Below are 8,917 nucleotides of genomic sequence, written 5' to 3'. Positions count from 1 at the left end.
AGGATTGGCTAGTTTGAATAATTTTGGTCAGCTTTAGAATATAGGGATGGCTCCTAGTTGCCTGGTACCTAGCACTGGAATAATAAAGGCAGAGAAATATTGTCTCCTGGGATATACACACCAGATAGAGGACTTATGGTTCTAGAGTGGTTAGTGTGTATATCAAAAACATGCTCAAACTGAGCCCTTTGTTACCTTTAATAACTCGTTGGCCCTGGGAGAGCAGTGTCTCTAAGCACTTCATATTATGCAGAAAAATTTAAACTATTTGCAGTACAAGTTAATTGTCTAATTGTGTTTATCCAATTTAAACTATTTTGGTATATAATGACTTCTTCATTATATATACTCAATCTTATTCTTCATTTGTTGTCTATATTTTGTAGAAGGTTATAGTAAGTAGTAGTATCATGTAAGGCAAGTTACATTTTTTTTTAAATAATCCTTCAGTTTTCATATTTATTGGTTCAGCCAAGTCCTGCATTTATCTACATTAAATTAAAATATTATAACATATTATGGAATGACTGCTGCATTTATAACATTGGGAGACTTAGGAACATGCCACAGCTTTGGATTTGTGCAGGCTGATTTGTAACATGCTTTGATAAAATGTAATAAAATTAAATAAATCTTTTATTCTAGATACCCCCAACCTTGTCCTTGCAAGAGATATGTGCTGTGGTGACTCAATGTTTAACAGATTTTGGGCTGTGCAGGGTGTGCTTTGTTAAACAAGTGCTGAAGGCAGTAAACTTGTGAAAAGTCATCACCATTCTCTTAATCTCAAGTACCCAGGGACACATACACTGCCAAGGGTCGCAGGGACCTCCGCCTAGGAAAGCTAGGTATTGTCCAGGGTTTCTCCCCATGTGATAATCTGAAATATGGCCTCGTGGGAAGGGAAAGACCTGATGGTCCCCCAGCCTGACACCCGTGAGGGGTCTGTGCTGAGGAGGACTAGTATAAGAGGAAAGAAGGCCTCTTGGCAGCTGAGATAGAGAAAAGCATCAGTCTCCTGCCCGTCCCTGGGCAATGGAACATCTTGGTGTAAAACCCGATTGTGTTCTGTTTCTGAGAAAGGAGAAAACCGCCGTAGGGCGAAAGGTGGGACATGCTAGCGGCAATGCTGCTCTTTATGCACTAAAAAGGTTTATGGAGATGTTTGCATATGCATATCAAGGCACAGCACTTTTCCTTAAACGTATTCATGTCACAAAGATCTTTATTCCTGTGTCTTACTGCTGACCTTCTCCCTACGATGACCCTATTATCCTGCCACTTCCCCTTTTCCGAGATGGTAAAGATAATGATCAATAAATACTGAAGGAACTCAGAGACCGGTGCCGGTGCGGGTCCTCTGTATGCTGAGCACCGGTCCCCTGGGCCCACTTTTTCTTTCTCTATACTTTGTCTCTGTGTCTCAATTCTTTTCTCAAGTCTCTTGTTCCACCTAACGAGAAACGCCCGTAGGTGTGGAGGGGCAGGTTAGTCCTTCAATATGCATCATTAAAATGTCTTTTTTTTTTTTTTCTGTAGATATGTTTTTATCTGGCATCATTCCTTTTAGCAGTTTAAAAAATTTGAGCACAGTTCTGTACTCAATGAATTCTGTTATATTTAATTAATTTAAAAATGTGTATATTTTATGCTCACTTTGAATATATTTTTGTTGAATATAGAATATTAGGACGATTATTTTTCTTTAGCGTTTTAAAGTTGTCATTCCATTATCTTCTGGCCTCCATTTTTGGGTCACGTCTATGTAACTTTATGCACTTATAAGTTATGGTATTTCTCTTGCAGATTTTATGATTTTTTTCTCTTTTTGTGTCTTTGACTTACAACAGTTTAACCACTAGTTTTGCGTTTCTTTGCAGTTTTCCTTCCTATACGGGGTTGTGGATCTTGTTTGATATTTTTACTTATTTGAATAAAATTTTAGTCATTATTTTTTCAAATATATCTTTATATCATAGTCTTTTTCTTCTTTACCTTAGGAATTGATATGACACACATGCGAAAATACTTGATATTTTTTGCCATGTCTGCAAGACTATGCATCTGTTGTTGTTTTTTAGTCATTTTTTTCTCTATTCTTCAAAACGGATAGTTTTGATTTGTTTTTAGTTTTATTGAAATTTTATTTTGTAGTCTCCATCTGCTGTTTTAAACTTTATCCTCTGGTAATATGTTTAAACTTAATAAAAAACAAACAAACAAAACATCTTACCTAGTTTTCACACAAATGGTTTATTAAGAATATTTTGTTTGAGAAACTAGGAATTTTAGGCATTTTTTTCCTCCTTCTTTCTATTTAAACAATTGTCTCTCATTCTGTGGCTTTTTCCAGACAATTGTTTTGTTTCTTATATTACTAAGAATAAATGCTTCCAATTTTGCTCTGTCTTCATTGAAATAATTGCCATTAAGTCAGTAAACCAATCAGTTGTTTTATTTCCATATTTATCATGTCCATTCTCTACTATGTTTGGAGACATTTAAGTAACAGAAAAGTTACTTTTAATTACAATGCAAATGATGTTATAAAAGAATATATATTCCTAAAAAAGATAAGTAGTGAATAATAGAAAGAATGTGAGAGTTTTAAATGTATTCTTTAAGAGATAGATAGATTATTTTGGTTCAGCGCAATGAGTTTAAGAAAAACAAGAGTAATCCGACATTGAAAATATATTTTACTCCTCCAGTCATTTCCTTTTCATTCATTATTAAATAATTGAACTTCTTAGAATGTGGGCTTCAAATATGAGAAAATTAAATATTTGATCTCAAAGAGCTTTTAACTAAAATTCATTTGAAATAAAATCTGCTCTCAGAAAACTTAATACTACCAGAACAGAGGAAAGAAGACATATAATTGAAATATACTACTATAGAATAATTTATACAGATGCTCCTTGGTTTACAGTGGGATTACAATCTGATAAATTCATTGGGAATTGAAAATATTGTAAATTGGAAGTGTATTTCCACTGATAATATTTTCAAATTAAAAAGATTTATATGGACATAACCTCATTACAACCCTGGGAGTGTACTGAATACATATTGCATTTGCCCCATCTTTATGTCAAAAAATTACATATCAAACCATTGTAAATTAGAGGAGATCTGCAGTAGAATAGAGGAGGAAGAACCTACTAATGAGAATCAACTGCTGAAGAATGGGTGTATTTTATTTAAAAAAAATGCCGATGGAAAGGAAAATGAGATGGCATTGACAATATGTACACGTATACAGAAATGTGGAATACTATGTTATATTCTGAGTACTGACACTAATTCATTATACCTGGCTCATAAATTACATGTGGTATGACATGCCTATACCATATAGATAAGAAGACAAGTCATCAGGAGCTTGATGTATCATGCTAAAGAAGATGAGGAAATGAACGTTTTGCTGAATGCCATGGTGAGAAGTTGGAGATGGGTAAAGGAGTCTCAGCGGTGCATTAAATGAGAGACAGTTATTCTCAAATTGATTCTGTTTTAAAACTGTCATATACATTGTCAAACAGGTATTTAAGCTTTCCTTCATTAAAATATCAAATGACTTTCATGTATTTTGAATATATATTATTTATAGGAAACTAATAAAGTGATTTTATTATTAAGATATCCTAGATATTTAAATTGCTCACATTTCAAATCTCTGTTTAATTTAATTTTGTCTAGTATAGAAGTTCATATACTACAAGCAAGTTTTTAAATTGAATTTTAAATTTATGAAGGTTTTCTATTGGGTTTTCTACTAGCTACACATTTTTGAATGTCTATTTAATAAGTATTCTGTTGATTTTTTCAAAAATAAACAAAATGAGGCTATAGAGAGAAATATACAGATTTAAAGAATCTTAATGCATTCACAGCAACAAGTGAAGTAGAAATAATTAACATAATTTATAAAATAAGCTAAAATCAAGTATAGTGAGCTAATTATAATTTTTGTGGGTATAGTCAACCTCCTGTAACAAATGCAGTTTAACTTTTAGGTGCATTTACAACTGGAAGTTTTCTATAATGAGATATTAATACATTAATCTTCCTTAATAAAGATTAAAAATGTCAGAATTTCAAGTCAAATTAATAGCCCTTGGAACTATAAAAACCAACTTACCAATATCAATTTTTAAAATCTTTTTCATAAAAGTGTTGTAAATAGAAATAACTCTGTTATGGTAGATACAAAGTAATCACATGTTAATTTTTAATTTTATAGTAATTGGTGTGTAAATAATTACAATTTCTAAATTTTATCTAGATGAATCTAAAGACTAGTTAAATGTTTAATTTTTCAACAACCTGTTCGTCTAACCTCTTATTTGTTTCAAAGTTGCTTGATAAATGACAAACTGAAGGACATATAAATGTTTTATTACACATTATGGAAGAGAGAATTATCCATTTTTACAGAAGAATCTGAGGCTGGCAATGACAAAACTGATTATTCAAAACCATAACTTCAGTTAATCAGTTGAGTGTAGACTCACATGCTGGTCTCTTTTTTCTTTCCTGGTGATAAGAGCAGTAACTATTGATGCAATTCATTTATTACAAACATTGCAATACAAAGGAATCAAAAGGGTAACAGTAGTATTAATATCAGCAGTGCTTTACAGTTATGTTTATATTATTTTCAAATCATTCCTTCCAAAATACATTATCAGTTTGTTTTTGGTTTCAATTTAAACAAATAATGTACAATTTTTAACCCCAATTTAGAAAGTTTACATATTTTTATTTCACATTTTAGACAACACTTTTTTTCTCAAGACATTAGATTTGGTAACTGAGATGAGGACTAATGAACTGATTAAACTCAGACAATTTCTGTTTTAAAGCTCAGATCCCAGATTTAAAAAATAGACCATAAGGTTTCATTCTACTCCTGCACATTTTCCCAAAGTACAGAACAATTTTTACTTAGTTCAGTTTGACAGACTGTCCCTTCGAGGAAGCAGGTGTTTCAGGGTCAGAGCTAAGAATTGTTGGCAGAAATGTGAGGGGAAGTCCACAGGACACCAGCCAATAGGCATTTGGCTTCTATCCCTCAGCTTCACCACCACAAACTTCATTCACTGATAATTTTCTAAAGGTGAACATATTACTGCCTCTGCAAATCTTTATAAATGATTCAAGTACGTTTATTTCGTCTCCTTTGCTATTTTACACTTTAGCATTGCAAATGGGGATTTCTGCTAAGTGAACAGTCTTTCAAAGCATATCAATCACTGACTGAATTTACCGACATTAAAAAAATTCATTTATGACATATTCTTGGCAGGTTTTCTGGTCTCCAGTTAAAAGTAGTCCTCCTACTTAAAAATGGCTTTCAAACCATACTCTACCAAGAAATGTAACATTGCTTTCATTTTGTAATTTTCTTTGTCATTTTTTAAAATTATATTTTAAGTTCTGGGATACATGCGCAGGTTTGTTACATAGGTATACGCGTGCCTTCGTGGTTTCCCGCACCCATCAACCCTCCATCTACATTAGGAATTTCTCTTAATGCTATCCTTCCCCTAGCCCACCACCCTCCAAAAGGCACCCGTGTGTGGTGTTCCCCTCCCTGTCTCCAGGTGTTCTCATTGTTCAACTCCCACTTATGAGTGAGAACTTGCGGTGATTGGTTTTTTGATCCTGTGTTAATCAGCTGAGAATGACGTTTTCTCAGCTTCATCCATGTCCCTGCAAAGGATATAAACTCATCCTTTTATTTTTCTTTTCTTTTTTCTTTTTTTCATGAAATGGAATCTTGCTCTGTTGCCCAGGCTGGAATGCGGTGGCACCATCTCGGCTCACTGTAACCTCTACCTCCCAGGTTCAAATGATTCTCCTGCCTTGACCTCCTGAGTAGCTGAGACTACAGGCAGGTGCCACCAAGCCTGGCTAGTTTTTGTATTTTTAGTAGAGATGAGGTTTCACCATGTTGGTCAGACTGGTCTCAAACTCCTGACCTTGAGATCTGCCCATCTTGGCATCCCAAAGTGCTAGGATTACAGGTGTGAGCCACAGTGCCTGGCTGAACTCATCCTTTTTTATGACTGCATAGTTTTCCATGGTATATATGTGCCACATTTTCTTTATCCAGTCTATCATTGATGGGCATTTGGCTCGGTTCCAAGTCTTCGCTGTTATGAATAGTGCTGCAGTAAACATACATGTGCATTTGTCTTTATAGTAGAATGATTTATAATCCTTTGGATATATGCCCAGTAATGAGATCGCTGGGTCAAATGGTATTTCTAGTTTTAGTTCTAGATCCTTGAGGAATCGCCACACTGTCTTCCACAATGGTTGAACTAATTTACACTTCCACCAACAGTGTAAAAGCATCCCTATTTCTCCACATCCTCTCTAGCATCTGTTGTTTCCTGACTTTTTAATGATTATCATTCTAACTGGCGTGAGATGGTATCTCTTTGTGGTTTTCATTTCCATTTCTCTAATGAACAGTGAAGATGAGCTTTTTTTCATATATTTGTTGGCTGCATAAATATGCCCTTTGGAGAAGTGTCTGTTCATATCCTTTGCCCACTTTTTGATGTGGTTGATTTTTTCTTGCAAATTTGTTTAAGTTCCTTGTAGATTCTGGATATTAGCCCTTTGTCAGATGGATAGACTGCATTTTTTTTCTCCCATTTTGTAAGTTGCCTGTTCATTCTGATGATAGTTTCTTTTGCTGTGCAGAAGCTCTTTAGTTTAACAGAACCCATTTGTCAATTTTGGCTTTTGTTGCCATTGCTTTTGGTGTTTTAGTCATGAAATCTTTGCACATGCGTATATCCTGAATGGTATTACCTAGATTCTCTTCTAGGGATTTTATGGTTTTAGGTCTTATGTTTAAGTTTTTAATCCATCTTGAGTTAATTTTTGCATAAGGTGTAAGGAGGGGCCCAGTTACAGTTTTCTGCATGTGACTAGCCAGTTTTCTCAACACCGTTTATTAAATAGAGAATCCTTTCCCCATTGCTTGTTTTTGTCAGGGTTGTCAAAAATCAGATGGCAGTTTATATGTGACATTATTTCTGAGGCCTCTGTTCTGCTCCATTGGTCTACATATCTGTTTCAGTACAAATACCATGCTGTTTTGGTTACTGTAGCTTTGTAGTATAGTTTGAAGTCAGGTAGGGTGATGCCTTCAGCTTTGTTCTTTTTGCTCAGGACTGTCTTGGCTATACAGGCTCTTTTTTTTTGCTTCCATATGATATTTAAAGTAGTTTTTTCTAATTCTGTGAAGAAAGTCAATGGTAGCTTGATGAGGATAGCATTAAATCTATGAATTACTTTGGGCAGTAGGGACATTTTCACAATATTGATTCTTCCTATCCATGAGCATGGAATGTTTTTCTATTTGTTTGTGTCCTCTCTTATGTCCTTGAGCAGTATTTTGTAGTTCTCCTTGAAGAGGTCCTTCACATCCCTTGTAAGTTGTGTTCCCAGGTATTTTATTCTCTTTGTAGTAATTGTGAATGGGAGTTCACTCATGATTTGGCTCTCTATTATTGATGTATAGGAATGGTTGTAATATTTGCACATGGATTTTGTGTCTTGAGACTTTGCTGATGTCATTTATCAGCTTAAGGAGAATTTAAGCGAAACAATGGGGTTTTCTAGGTATACAAACATTTCATCTACAAACAGAGACAATTTGACTTCCTCTCTTCCTATTTGAATACACGTTATTTCTTTCTATTACCTGATTGCCCTTGCCAGAACTTCTAATACTATGTGGAATAGGAGTGGTGAGAGACGCTATCCTTGTCTTGTGCCGGTTTTCAAAGGGAATGCTTCCAGTTTTTGCCCATTCAGTATGGTATTGGCTGTTGGATTGTCATAAATAGTTCTTATTATTTTGAGACATGTTCCATCTATACCTAGTTTATTGAGAGTTGTTAACATGAAGGAGTTTTAAATTTTATCAAAGGACTTTTCTGCATCTATTGACATAATCATGTGATTTTTATCATTGATTATGTTTATGTGATGGATTACATTTATTGTTTTATGTATATTGAACCAGCCTTGCATCCCAGAGATGAAACTGACTTGATCATGGTGGATAAGCTTTTTGATGTGCTGCTGGGTAAGGTTGTCCAGTATTTTATTGAGGATTTTCACATCGATGTTCATCAGGTATATTAGCCTAAAATTTTCATTTTTTTTTTGTTGTGTCTCTGACAGGCTTTGCCATTAGGATGATGCTGGCCTCATAAAATGAGTTAGGGAGGAGTCCCTCTTTTTGTGTTGTTTGGAATAGTTTGAGAAGGAATGGTACCAGCTCCTCTTTGTGCCTCTGGTAGAATTCGGCTGTGAATCCCTCTGATCCTGGTTTTTTTTTGGTTGGCAGACTATTAATTACTGCCTCAATTTCAGAACTTGTTACTTCTTCCTGGTCTAGTATTCGGAGGGTGTATGTGTTTAGGAATTTATCCATTTGTTCTGGATTTTCTAGTTTATTCATGTAGGGGTGTTTGTAGTATTCTCTGATGGAAGTATGCATTTCTGTGGGATGAGTGGTGATATCCCATTTATCATTTTTTATTGTGTCTATTTGATTTTTCTGTGTTTTCTTCTTTGTCTGGCAAGCAGTTTATCTTTTCTGTTAATCTTTTCAAAAATCCAGCTCCTGAAATCATTGAGTTTTTTAAGGGTTTTTCGTGTCTCTATCTCCTTCAGTTCTGCTCTGAGCTTAGTTATTTCTTGTCTTCTGCTAGCTTTTGAATTTGTTTGCTCTTGCTTCCCAGGTTCTTTTAATTGTAATGTTAGGGTGCTGATTCTAGATCTTTCCTGCTTTCTCTTGTGGGCATTTAGTGCTATAAATTTCCGTCTAAACACTGCTTTAGCTTTGTCTCAGAGATTCTGCTACGTTGTGTCTTTGTTCTCA

Source organism: Macaca fascicularis, chromosome 11, assembly GCF_037993035.2.
Source record: "Macaca fascicularis isolate 582-1 chromosome 11, T2T-MFA8v1.1".
Taxonomy (NCBI): Eukaryota; Metazoa; Chordata; class Mammalia; order Primates; family Cercopithecidae; genus Macaca; species Macaca fascicularis.
The sequence above is the reverse complement of the archived record's forward strand: the minus strand, read 5'-3'. Positions refer to the sequence as shown.